Consider the following 12,410-nt stretch of genomic DNA (forward strand, 5'->3'; position numbering starts at 1 on the left):
TCTCTCAGTTGTTCTGCCACTAATGCTGCTGAGTCGAGAGGTCGGTAGAAGGAGCCAATTATTAACCTAGCTCGGTTGTTGAGTGTAACCTCCACCCATAGTAATTCACATGAACTATCCACTTCTACTTCACTACAGGATAAACTACTACTAACAGCGAAGAACACTCCACCACCGGTTGCATGCAATCTAACCTTTCTAAACACCGTCTGTATCTTTGTAAAAATTTCGGCAGAATTTATCTCTGGCTTCAGCCAGCTTTCTGTACCTATAACGATTTCAGCTTCGGTGCTTTCTATCAGCGCTTGAAGTTCCGGTACTTTACCAACGCAGCTTCGACAGTTGACAATTACAATACCAATTGCTGCTTGGTCCCCGCATGTCCTGACTTTGCCCCGCACCCGTTGAGGCTGTTGCCCTTTCTGTACTTGCCCAAGGCCATCTAACCTAAAAAACCGCCCAGCCCACGCCACACAACCCCTGCTACCCGTGTAGCCGCTTGTTGCGTGTAGTGGACTCCTGACCTATCCAGCGGAAGCCGAAACCCCACCACCCTATGGCGCAAGTCGAGGAATCTGCAGCCCACATGGTCGCAGAACCGTCTCAGCCTCTGATTCAGACCCTCCACTCGGCTCTGTACCAAAGGTCCGCAGTCAGTCCTATCGACGATGCTGCAGATGGTGAGCTCTGTTTTCATCCCGCTAGCGAGACTGGCAGTCTTCACCAAATCAGATAGCCGCCGGAAGCCAGAGAGGATTTCCTCGGATCCATAGCGACACACATCATTGGTGCCGACATGAGCGACCACCTGCAGATGGGTGCACCCTGTACCCTTCATGGCATCCGGAAGGACCCATTCCACATCTGGAATGACTCCCACCGGTTTGCACACGGAGTGCACATTGGTTTTCTTCCCCTCTCTTGCTGCCATTTCCCTAAGGGGCCCCATTACACGCCTGACGTTGGAGCTCCCAACTACCAGTAAGCCCACCCTCTGCGACCGCCCGGATCTTGCAGACTGAGGGGCAACCTCTGGAACAGGACAAGCAGCCATGTCAGGCTGAAGATCAGTATCAGCCTGAGACCGAGCCTGAAACCGGTTCGTCAGACAAACTGGAGAGGCCTTCCGTTCAGCCCTCCGGAATGTCTTTCGCCCCCTGTCACACCTTGAGACGACCTCCCACTCTACCACAGGTGAGGGATCAGCCTCAATGCGGGCAGTATCCCGGGCAACCACAGTCGTAGTCCGATCGGGGGATGCGTGGGACGAGCTGGCCGTCCCCGACAAATCCCCATCCGGACCCCCACAGTGATGCCCATTGGCAACAGCCTCAAGCTGTGTGACCAAAGCCAACACTGCCTGAAGCTGGGAGCGACTTATCTTAGAAGAAAGATTAAGGAAAGGCAAACCTATGTTCCACTGCATTTGTAGACTTAGAGAAAGCTTTTGACATTGTTGACTGGAATACTCTCTTTCAAATTCTAAAGGTGGCAGGGGTAAAATACAGGGAGCGAAAGGCTATTTATAATTTGTACAGAAACCAACTGGCAGTTATAAGAGTCGAGGGGCATGAAAGGGAAGCAGTGGTTGGGAAGGGAGTGAGACAGGGTTGTAGCCTCTCCCCGGTGTTATTCAATCTGTATATTGAGCAAGCAGTAAAGGAAACAAAAGAAAAATTCGGAGTAGGTATTAAAATCCAGGGAGAAGAAATAAATACTTTGAGGTTCGCCGATGACATTGTAATTCTGTCAGAGACAGCAAAGGACTTGGAAGAGCAGTTGAACGGAATGGACAGTGTCTTGAAAGGAGGTATAAGATGAACATCAACAAAAGCAAAACGAGGATAATGGAATGTAGTCGAATTAAGTTGGGTGATGCTGAGGGTATTAGATTAGGAATTGAGACTGTTAAAGTAGTAAAGGAGTTTTGCTATTTGGGGAGCAAAATAACGGATGATGGTCGAAGTAGGGAGGATATAAAATGTAAACTGGCAATGGCAAGGAAAGCGTTTCTGAAGAAGAGGAATTTGTTAACATCGAGTATAGGTTTAAATGTCAGGAAGTCGTTCCTGAAAGTATTTGTATGGAGTGTAGCCATGTATGGAAGTGAAACATGGATGATAAATAGTTTGGACAAGAAGAGAATAGAAGCTTTCGAAATGTGGTGCTGTAACGACTAAAACGGCTTCTGACACAAATGTAACAGTTGTGTTACTAAATGTGATACTTCTGTCACTCAGTGTAACTGGGTTTTCTCTTTTGATGCTGTCAATTGTCAGGATGAGCATTCGAAATCATTCTGTCAGGGTGAAAATATTAAATAAATTAACTTTTCTCTCTTAACAACATGTGGGCAGGCTGGGTTCTCCCTTGCCTCGGGTATGAGGTCGAATGAAACATCATTTTTACATAAGATAACTTTTATTGAAAGTTTCGTACAACTGTATCTTACTGGATGTTCTGGTTCGGAGAACGGCAGCTGTGTCGTTTGTGAAGTCTTCTGCTGCGGCAGCGGCAGTGGCGGCGGCAGTGGCGGCGGCGGCGTCTGATTACGCGTAGCGGTGTGGATCTCGTGTCGCCGTCTCGCCCAGCTGACTGGAGACGCGCAGCGCGAGATGGCCCGTTTAATTATTGCGAGCGAAATCGTGCATCGGATGATACCTTGGGTGCGGCGTCCCAGTGTTTCTCTTCTCTGAGCGGCCGCGTGTGTTCTGCGTCGGCCAGCGGAGCGGTGCGGCGGGAGAAGGCCAGTGTGGCGGACTCGAACCACGGACTCCCGCTTGCCAGTCTTCGGCTGTCAGCTCTTCATCCCAGCTCACAGGTGACTACTGATGTGAGGCCGTCTCCTTCCCGTCCTCACGAGTCACCCGGGTATGTAAAAACCAGACTTCAAATACCTTTTGACTTCTGTCTTCTGGCGCCGCAGCTGCTGCTTGCTATTCCATTACAGCGGCGGACTTGGTGCGTCTGTGCATGATGCAGTCTCTTCTGGCATGACCGTCTTCAGCACCGAAACTGACTGAAAACAACTGCTACGCTTCTTCACTTCTTCGTCTTCTTCGTCTCTCGTCTCCGTCTCCGTCTACGTCTTCGTCCCCGTCTTCATCTGTCTTCATTTGTCGGGCCCACCGCGTCTCGCGTATTTATTCACTTCAGTTCACTGGAGGTGAACGACTTCACGGCCATTGCCTCTTCTGTCACGTTGAAAAGCTTCTCGAAGAATCTTCTTAACGTCGGTCATTGGCTCTTGGAATGTAGGCGGGGGCCTCTGATCGCATGTGACGACTGAGAAACACGTGAGCCGGTCATTGCCTCTTCCGTCACGTTGGAAAGCTTCTCGAAGAATCTTCTTAACGTCGGTCATTGGCTCTTGGAATGTAGGCGAGGGCCTTTGCTCACATGCGACAACTGAGAAACACGTGAGCCGGTCGGGCGATGCCCTGACGGCTGAATCGACAGCGCCCGCTTATGTGGAACTAGCTGACTTCACGGTCATTGTCTCTTCTGTTCTGCTGTTCTGCCCGCTGAATGCGAGTATGTAACTCTCTAAACTAAACCAAGTTTTCCATTTATATTCTAATTTCTAGTTCACTTTGATTTCACTAATTTATTTACTAAAGTACCATTCAACAGTGCTACAGAAGAATGTTGAAGATTAGGTGGGTAGATCACGTAACTAATGAGGAGGTATTGAATAGGATTGTGGAGAAGAGAAGTTTGTGGCACAACTTGACTAGAAGAAGGGATCGGTTGGTAGGACATGTCCTGAGGCATCAAGGGATCACAAATTTAGCATTGGAGGGCAGCGTGGAAGGTAAAAATCGTAGAGGGAGACCAAGAGATGAATACACTAAGCAGATTCAGAAGGATGTAGGTTGCAGTAGGTACTGGGAGATGAAGGAGCTTGCACAGGATAGATTAGCATGGAGAGCTGCATCAAACCAGTCTCAGGACTGAAGACCACAACAACAACAACATCCAGAAAGGCCCGTACGGGACCTGCAACATGCGGTCGTGCATTATCCTTCTGCAATGTAGGGTTTCGCAGGGACTGAATCAAGGGTAGAGCCACAGGTCGTAACACATCTGAAATGTAACGCCCACTGTTCAAAGTCCCGTCAATGGGAACAAGAGGTGACCGAGACGTGTAACCAATGGCACCCCATACCATCACGCCGGGTGATACGCTTCCAATGTACGTTCACCGCTATGTCGCCAAATGCGGATGCGGCCGTCATGATGCAGTAAACAGAACCTGGATTCATCCGAAAAAATGACGTTTTGCCATACGTGCACCCAGGTCCGTCGTTGAGTACACCATCGCAGGCGTTCCTGTCTGTGATGCACCACAAGGGTAACCGCAGCCATGGTCTCCGAGCTGATAGTCCATGCTGCTGCAAACGTCATCGAACTGTTCGTGCAGATGTTTGTTGTCTTGCAAACGTCCCCATCTGTTGACTCAGGGATCGAGACGTGGCTGCACGATCCGTTACAGCCTTGCGGATAAGATGCCTGTCACGTCGACTGCTAGTGACACGAAGCCGTTGTGATCCAGCACGGCGTTCCGTATTACCCTCCTGAAGCCACCGATTCCATATTCTGCTAACAGTCATTGCATCTCGACCAACGCGAGCAGCAATGTCCCGATACGATTAATCGCAATCGCGATAGGCTACAATCCGACTTTTCTCAAAGTCGGAAATGTGATGGTACGCCTTTCTCCTCCTTACACGAGGCATCACAACAACGTTTCACCAGGCTACGCCGGTCAACTGCTGTTTGTGTATGAGAAATCGGTTGGAAACTTTTCTCATGTCAGCACGTTGTAGGTGTCGCCACCGGCGCCAACCTTGTGTGAATGCTCTGAAAAGCTAATCATTTGCATATCACAGCATCTTCTTCCTGTCGGTTAAATTTCGCGTCTGTAGCACGTCATATTCGTGGTGTAGCAATTTTAATGGCCAGTAGTGTATTAAGGCCGATATTGCTCATTTAGTTTGAGTAAAGTTTTAAACAAAGGTTGTTTGATTAATAGGCAGACCGGAATGCCCGTAATTTTCTTGTATGCTTGGAAAGTTAAGCGTATCTGTTTAACATGTGAGCTGCAATTTCTCTTTCTGGCTCTCCTACTCCCTGGAAGTAACGTGCAACGGATGGTAGATTTCTTGCGGTCGAGTTGCAACGCTTGCGTTTGTGGTTACGCGGAGGAAGAGGGGGGGAATTTCCCAGTCCGGAAACAAGTGCACGTTAATAGGCAGTTGATTGGTCACGGGCTGGCCTTTCTGCCATTCATCGCGCATTTTTAGCGAACTAACGGTGCGGCGAATGGCTGAGCAGTCACGCCACAAAACGCGTCCCTGGATACAGACGGCTGCCTCCTGCAGGTGTCTCCACTCTGCAGCTGGCTGCTTTACCTCTGGTGTGACAACAGCTCGCTGTGGAGTCCACATGGCTCTCATCGACAAGATAAATCAAGCGATACGGCTGGCGACTGAGCGTTGTTGTCACTAGGAACGGCGTTACTCCGATCGAAACTCTCTCTTGGAAGGTCGGAATGTCGCTACAGTCTTCCGTCTTTTCAGGATTCCTTGCCTCAATCGGTAAAAACGGAACCGTTATAGGATCGTTTTCTTATCCGTCTGTGTGTCCGACTGCTGAAAACCGTTTTTCTCACGACCGGGTAGACGCATCAGGTTGAAATTTCTGTTACACACTGAGGTCTATGGTCCCTTGACGGTATAGTGAACGAATGAAATCAAGATATATCGCCATTAACGTGCTGTCAGATGTACAGTTGGGCTTTAGAAGTCGTTTAACAACTGAAAATGCTATATTTTCTTTTCTTTGTGACGTACTGGATGGAATAAACAAAGCGTTTCGAACGCTACTCATCTTTTGTGATGTAAATAAGGCGTTTGATTGTGTTGATCACAAAATATTGCTCCAGAAGTTGGATCATTATGGAATACGAGGAGTAGCTCACAATTGGTTCAGCTCTTACTTTAACAACACACAACAAAAGGTCATTACTCACAGTGTTGACAATGGCTGTGATGTGGGGTCTGAGTTGGGTACGGTCAAATGTGGTGGGGGGGGGGGGGGGAGCAGGATCCTGTTCCTCATTTATATAAATGGTTCAAATGGCTCTGAGCACTACGGGACTTAACATCTGAGGTCATCAGTCCCCTAGACTTAGAACTACTTAAACCTAACTAACCTAAGGACATCACACACATCCATGTCCGAGGCAGGATTCGAACCTGCGACCGTAGCAGCAGTGAGGTTCCGGACTGATTCAGTTTTTACAGTTGCTAACACGCAGTGCAACTAAACCCGACATTTTAATTTCACAGAATGGCCATATGATTAGCGAAATTGAACAGTTCAAATTTCTAGGTGTTCATATAGATAGTAAAAAATTGTGGAAAGCCCACGTTCAGGATCGTGTTCAAAGACTTGACGCTGCCATTTTAACTATTCGAACAGTATCTGAAGTGAGTGATCGTTCGGAAAGAAAATCAGTTTACTTTGCTTATTTTTATTCGCTTATGCCGTTTGATATTATATTTTGGGGCAACTGTTCCACATTCTAAAACGATATTTTTGGCTTAGAAATGGTCAGTTCGGGCATTAAGTGGTGTAAGTTCGCGAACCTCTTGTCGATCCCTGATCATTAGTCTGGGTATTTTGACATTGGCCCCTCAAGTACTGTCGTTCCTTGTTAACAGTATCAGCTTATTCCCAAGAATTAGAAGCTTCCGCTCAGTTAATAATCGGCAGAAATCCAATGTACATTTGGATCGAACTTCCTTAATTCCTGTGCAGAAAGGTGTGCAGCATACTGCTGCATCCATTTTCAATAATCTACCACAAGAATTCAAATATCTTAGCAGTAATCCACGCACTTTCAAATCGAAACTGAAGAGCTTCCTCATGAATCACTCCTTCTATTCTCTTGAGGAGTTCCTCGAAAAATTACGCTCATTCTTATGCTATATTGTTTATTGTGTTTACTTAAACTTATGGCTTGACTTTTTTTGGGTTCGTAAACATTAATTTTATGTTGTAAATTCAGGTACTGACACTTTGCATGACCTTGGAGATTTGCTCCTCAATTTGGCTCTACGGAACTAGACGTGTAAATAAATAAATAAATATTTCAACAATCGTAAACTCAATACTCAAGACCTACAGAGTACTTCTGGTTGGCCTAGAATTATGAAATTTGGCAAAAAGGAAAGTTTCACAAGACAACCAGACCAAAACATCCGAAAAATTTAAATTTGTAATTATATGACGCGAGAAATTTGTTTTTGTTTGTCATCTGTCATCTGACTCTGTAGACCATCTTTTAAGACCCCTCTTTCTCAGGAGCGGTCAGTCGTATGAAGTTGAAATTTATGTCACATACCAAGTTCTACAGGCCCTTGGAGGTGCAATAAATGTAAGGTTCTAAGTCAATACAGTCAAAACCTACGGCCATTGAGGTTACATATTTTGATATTCGCAAACTCGCTCATGACAATTTATGAGTACATCCCGTTGGCTCTGACTCACAAAATCAGACAAGAAGCAAGATTTTACAGTACAAGCAAAAGAAAAAAATCCTAAAACTATATTTTGTAATTATATCGCACGAAAAAATTATTTCTTTTGTCATTTTTTATCCGGCGTCAAAGTTGAAAGTAAAACAATTATTTGTTCTGCATTCAGGCTGACTGGATCGCAGTGGTAAAAGTCAAGCATCAGACAAGGAATGACTTTATAGATCATAGGACGCGTTTCGGAATTTATCCGTCATCAGATACCCAGGAGCGATTACTTCTTGATACGCCATCAGAGATAATCTTTACCAGAGATAAAACGTAACCATCGACTGTCGCTTTCAAAGGTAGGAAGATTTTTCTGTTTAGCAAAAGTGACAAAAAGCAGATTACAGAGTACCTGACGGCTCAACACAAAAGTTTTGTCTCAAGTACAGATAGTGTTGAGGATCAGTGGACAAAGTTCAAAACCATCGTACAATATGCGTTAGATGAGTATGTGCCAAGCAAGATCGTAAGAGATGGAAAAGAGCCACCGTGGTACAACAACCGAGTTAGGAAACTGCTGCGGAAGCAAAGGGAACTTCACAGCAAACATAAACATAGCCAAAGCCTTGCAGACAAACAAAAATTACGCGAAGCGAAATGTAGTGTGAGGAGGGCTATGCGAGAGGCGTTCAATGAATTCGAAAGTAAAGTTCTATGTACTGACTTGGCAGAAAATCCTAAGAAATTTTGGTCTTATGTCAAAGCGGTAGGTGGATCAAAACAAAATGTCCAGACACTCTGTGACCAAAATGGTACTGAAACAGAGGATGACAGACTAAAGGCCGAAATACTAAATGTCTTTTTCCAAAGCTGTTTCACAGAGGAAGACTGCGCTGTAGTTCCTTCTCTAGATTGTCGCACATATGACAAAATGGTAGACATCGAAATAGACGACAGAGGGATAGAGAAAAAATTAAAATCGCTCAAAAGAGGAAAGGCCGCTGGACCTGATGGGATACCAGTTCGATTTTACACAGAGTACGCGAAGGGATTTGCCCCCCTTCTCGCAACGGTGTACCGTAGGTCTCTAGAGTAGCGTAGCGTTCCAAAGGATTGGAAAAGAGCACAAGTCATCCCAGTTTTCAAGAAGGGACGTCGAACAGATGTGCAGAACTATAGACCTATATCTCTAACGTCGATCAGTTGTAGAATTTTGGAACACGTATTATGTTCGAGTATAATGACTTTTCTAGAGACTAGAAATCTACTATGTAGGAATCAGCATGGGTTTCGAAAAAGACGGCCATGTGAAACCCAGCTCGCGCTATTCGTCCACGAGACTCAGAGGGCCATAGACACGGGTTCACAGGTAGATGCCGTGTTTCTTGACTTCCGCAAGGCGTTCGATACAGTTCCCCATAGTCGTTTAATGAACAAAGTAAGAGCATATGGACTATCAGACCAATTGTGAGATTGGATTGAAGAGTTCCTAGATAACAGAACGCAGCATGTCATTCCCAATGGAGAGAAGTCTTCCGAAGTAAGAGTGATTTCAGGTGTGCCGCAGGGGAGTGTCATAGGACCGTTGCTATTCGCAGTATACATAAATGACCTTGTGGATGACATCGGAAGTTCACTGAGGCTTTTTGCAGATGATGCTGTGGTGTATCGAGAGGTTGTAACAATGGAAAATTGTACTGAAATGCAGGAGGATCTGCAGCGAATTGACGCATGGTGCAGGGAATGGCAATTGAATCTCAATGTAGACAAGTGTAATGTGCTGCGAATATATAGAAAAATTGTTCCATTATCATTTAGCTACAAAATAGCAGTTCAGCAACTGGAAGCAGTTAATTCCATAAATTATCTGGGAGTACGCATTAGGAGTGATTTAAAATGCAATGATCATATAAAGTTGATCATCGGTAAAGCAGATGCCAGACTGAGATTCATTGGAAGAATCCTAAGGAAATGCAATCCGAAAACAAAGGAAGTAGGTTACAGTACGCTTGTTCGCCCACTGCTTGAATACTGCTCAGCAGTGTGGGATCCGTACCAGATAGGGTTGATAGAAGAGATAGAGAAGATCCAACGGAGAGCAGCGCGCTTCGTTACAGGATCATTTAGTAATCGCGAAAGTGTTACGGAGATGATAGATAAACTCCAGTGGAAGACTCTGCAGGAGAGACGCTCAGTAGCTCGGTACGGGCTTTTGTTAAAGTTTCGAGAACATACCTTCACCGAAGAGTCAAACAGTATATTGCTCCCTCCTACGTATATCTCGCGAAGAGACCATGAGAATAAAATCAGAGAGATTAGAGCCCACACAGAAGCATACCGACAATCCTTCTTTCCACGAACAATACGAGACTGGAATAGAAGGGAAAACCGATAGAGGTACTCAGGGTACCCTCCGCCACACACCGTCAGGTGGCTTGCGGAGTATGGATGTAGATGTAGATAGATGTAGAAAGATAAAAACTTATTTATCGATTCTGCAGACCCACAGTCTATAAATCATTGAGTTTCATGGCTTCTTGTTTTCTGTTATAATTATCACTCCACTTACATATTTCGATGGCTTCTCTATATAGTCATGGATCATAATTTATCACAGTAGATAAAATTTTTGTTTCGGAAAACTGCACTTCATGATATCCTTATTGAAAGGCATGCCCTGCTACTCCCGTTTTCCCTAGACGCCAAAGACTTTCATGTTCTTTTAGTCTCGTATTTACGCTTCTCTTGGTTGTTCCAATGTAGATTTTTCCACAAGAACACCTACTGACAGAGGAGGGCGTATGTCCTTTATAGATCGCAGCGCTTAACATGTTCTCTTAGTTTGTCTAACAACCGGTCTGATGTCATGTTTCTGTAAACTTTTGCCGACGTCATCCGTGACTTTTTTGATAAAAGGAGAGAAATCTTGATCTTTGATCGCAGTGTTTTATCTTTGTTCTTTTTCCTACTGTTATTCGGTGGCAGAACCCTACTTACTTCATTGTCCATGTAGCCATCCCTTTCGAAAACCTGCTTCAGACGTTTTGATTCGGCGTCCAAGTGTTTCGTCATGCAAATTTTTTTTTTTGTCAGCAAGACTCTTAATGGTACGTCTCTCTTGTTGCGGATGATGATTGGAGTTCTTGCGCAAATGTCTATCTATCTGCCTCACTTTCCGAAAAACATTATATTTCAACATCCCATTAGCCTCAATGGTATAAATCCTAAAATCCAATTTATAATGGAGATGGAAAAAGACGCCTCAGTATCCTTCTTGGATGCTTTAGTTATGGGACATCCTGATGGAAGACAGAAATACAAGGCTTCTCTGAAAGTGACACATACAGAAAGATATTTGTATGAAAACTCCAACTGTCATCTGCAACAAACGGGATGTGCCATTAGAACATCTGGAATGGATTGCAGACTATGCATTTTGAATGGGCTTGTCTGCACACCGCCTGCAGGAAGACACTGCAAGGTGAGAAACTACTTCTTTCTGATTTAATGTCCGCAGCTCGTGGTCTAGTGGCTAGCGTTGCCGCCTCTGGATCACGGGATCCCGGGTTCGATTCACGGCCGGGTTGGGGATTTTCTCTGCCCGGAGACTGGGTGTTTGTGTTGTTCGCATCATTTCATTATCGCCATTTGTTACAGTGGCTAGATTGAATTGTGTAAAAATTGGAGTGTGTAAAAATTGGGACTTTGTTCGTCGCTGATGACCGCGCAGTTGAGCGCCCCACAAACCAAACATCATCATCATTTTTCTGATTTAGTGGGAGTCTACTTAAATACAATACTGCGTTGTAGACGGAACACATTCTGACATACACAGTCTAGTTCCCTTAGCTTCCTGGCTTTAAAGAAATGTCGAGGCTTGAAGAATTTATAGTGCCCTTGAAAGAACTGCAAGGGTAGTTTCTTAAACGTTTTGAGGACACCACCAATTCTGAAAGTGTTGTCGAGCTAATTTCGAGACGCACCGGTGCGTGTGCAGGTATAACGGATACATCAGGGAAGCAGTTCCACTTTGAAGACGAATCCTTTTGCGTTAAAATTTTCCAGAACGTCTACATTGCATTCCTCAAGTAGAGTTTCCACGTTTCCATAATGTTGCAAAAGTGCCACAATATTTCGACCAACATATGTGTGAAAGAGATGTTTTTTTCGATTATGAAACTAAGTAAGTCATTATTAAGTGGCAATCTGAGTGCAAAAATCTATGGCTTTGTCTATGACTGTCCGTATGCCTGTAAGTAGGCTGCATAGGTTTTTTTTTTTATTGGTAACACCACGTAGCGCTCTGTATGAAAATCACTGGCTGTGCTGTGTGCAGTCTGTGGCTGGTTTGCATTGTTGTTGGCTATTGTAGTGTTGGGCAGTTGGCTGTGAATAGCGCGTAGCGTTGCGCAGTTGGAGGTGAGCCGCCAGCAGTGGTGGATGTGGGGAGAGAGATGGCGGAATTTTGAGAGCGGATGATGATCTGGACGTTTGTCCATCAGAGACAGTAAATTTGTAATATTGGATATCATGGACTGATATATATATTATGACTTTTGAACACTGTTAAGGTAAATACATTGTTTGTTATCTATCAAAATCTTTCATTTGCTAGCTATGCCTATCAGTAGTTAGTACCTTCAGTAGTTTGAATCTTTTATTTAGCTGGCAGTAGTGGCGTTCGCTGTATTGCAGTAGCTTGAGTGACGAAGATTTTTGTGAGGTGAGTGATTTGTGAAAGGTATAGTTTAATGTTTGTCAGGGCCACTCTTTTGTAGGGATTATTGAAAGTCAGATTGCGTTGCGCTAAAAATTTTGTGTGTCATTTTAGTGCTGATCAAAATAGGTAAAGAGCGAAATGCGAAATGTCTGAGTACG

Source organism: Schistocerca americana, chromosome 8 (assembly GCF_021461395.2).
Source record: "Schistocerca americana isolate TAMUIC-IGC-003095 chromosome 8, iqSchAmer2.1, whole genome shotgun sequence".
NCBI lineage: Eukaryota > Metazoa > Arthropoda > Insecta > Orthoptera > Acrididae > Schistocerca > Schistocerca americana.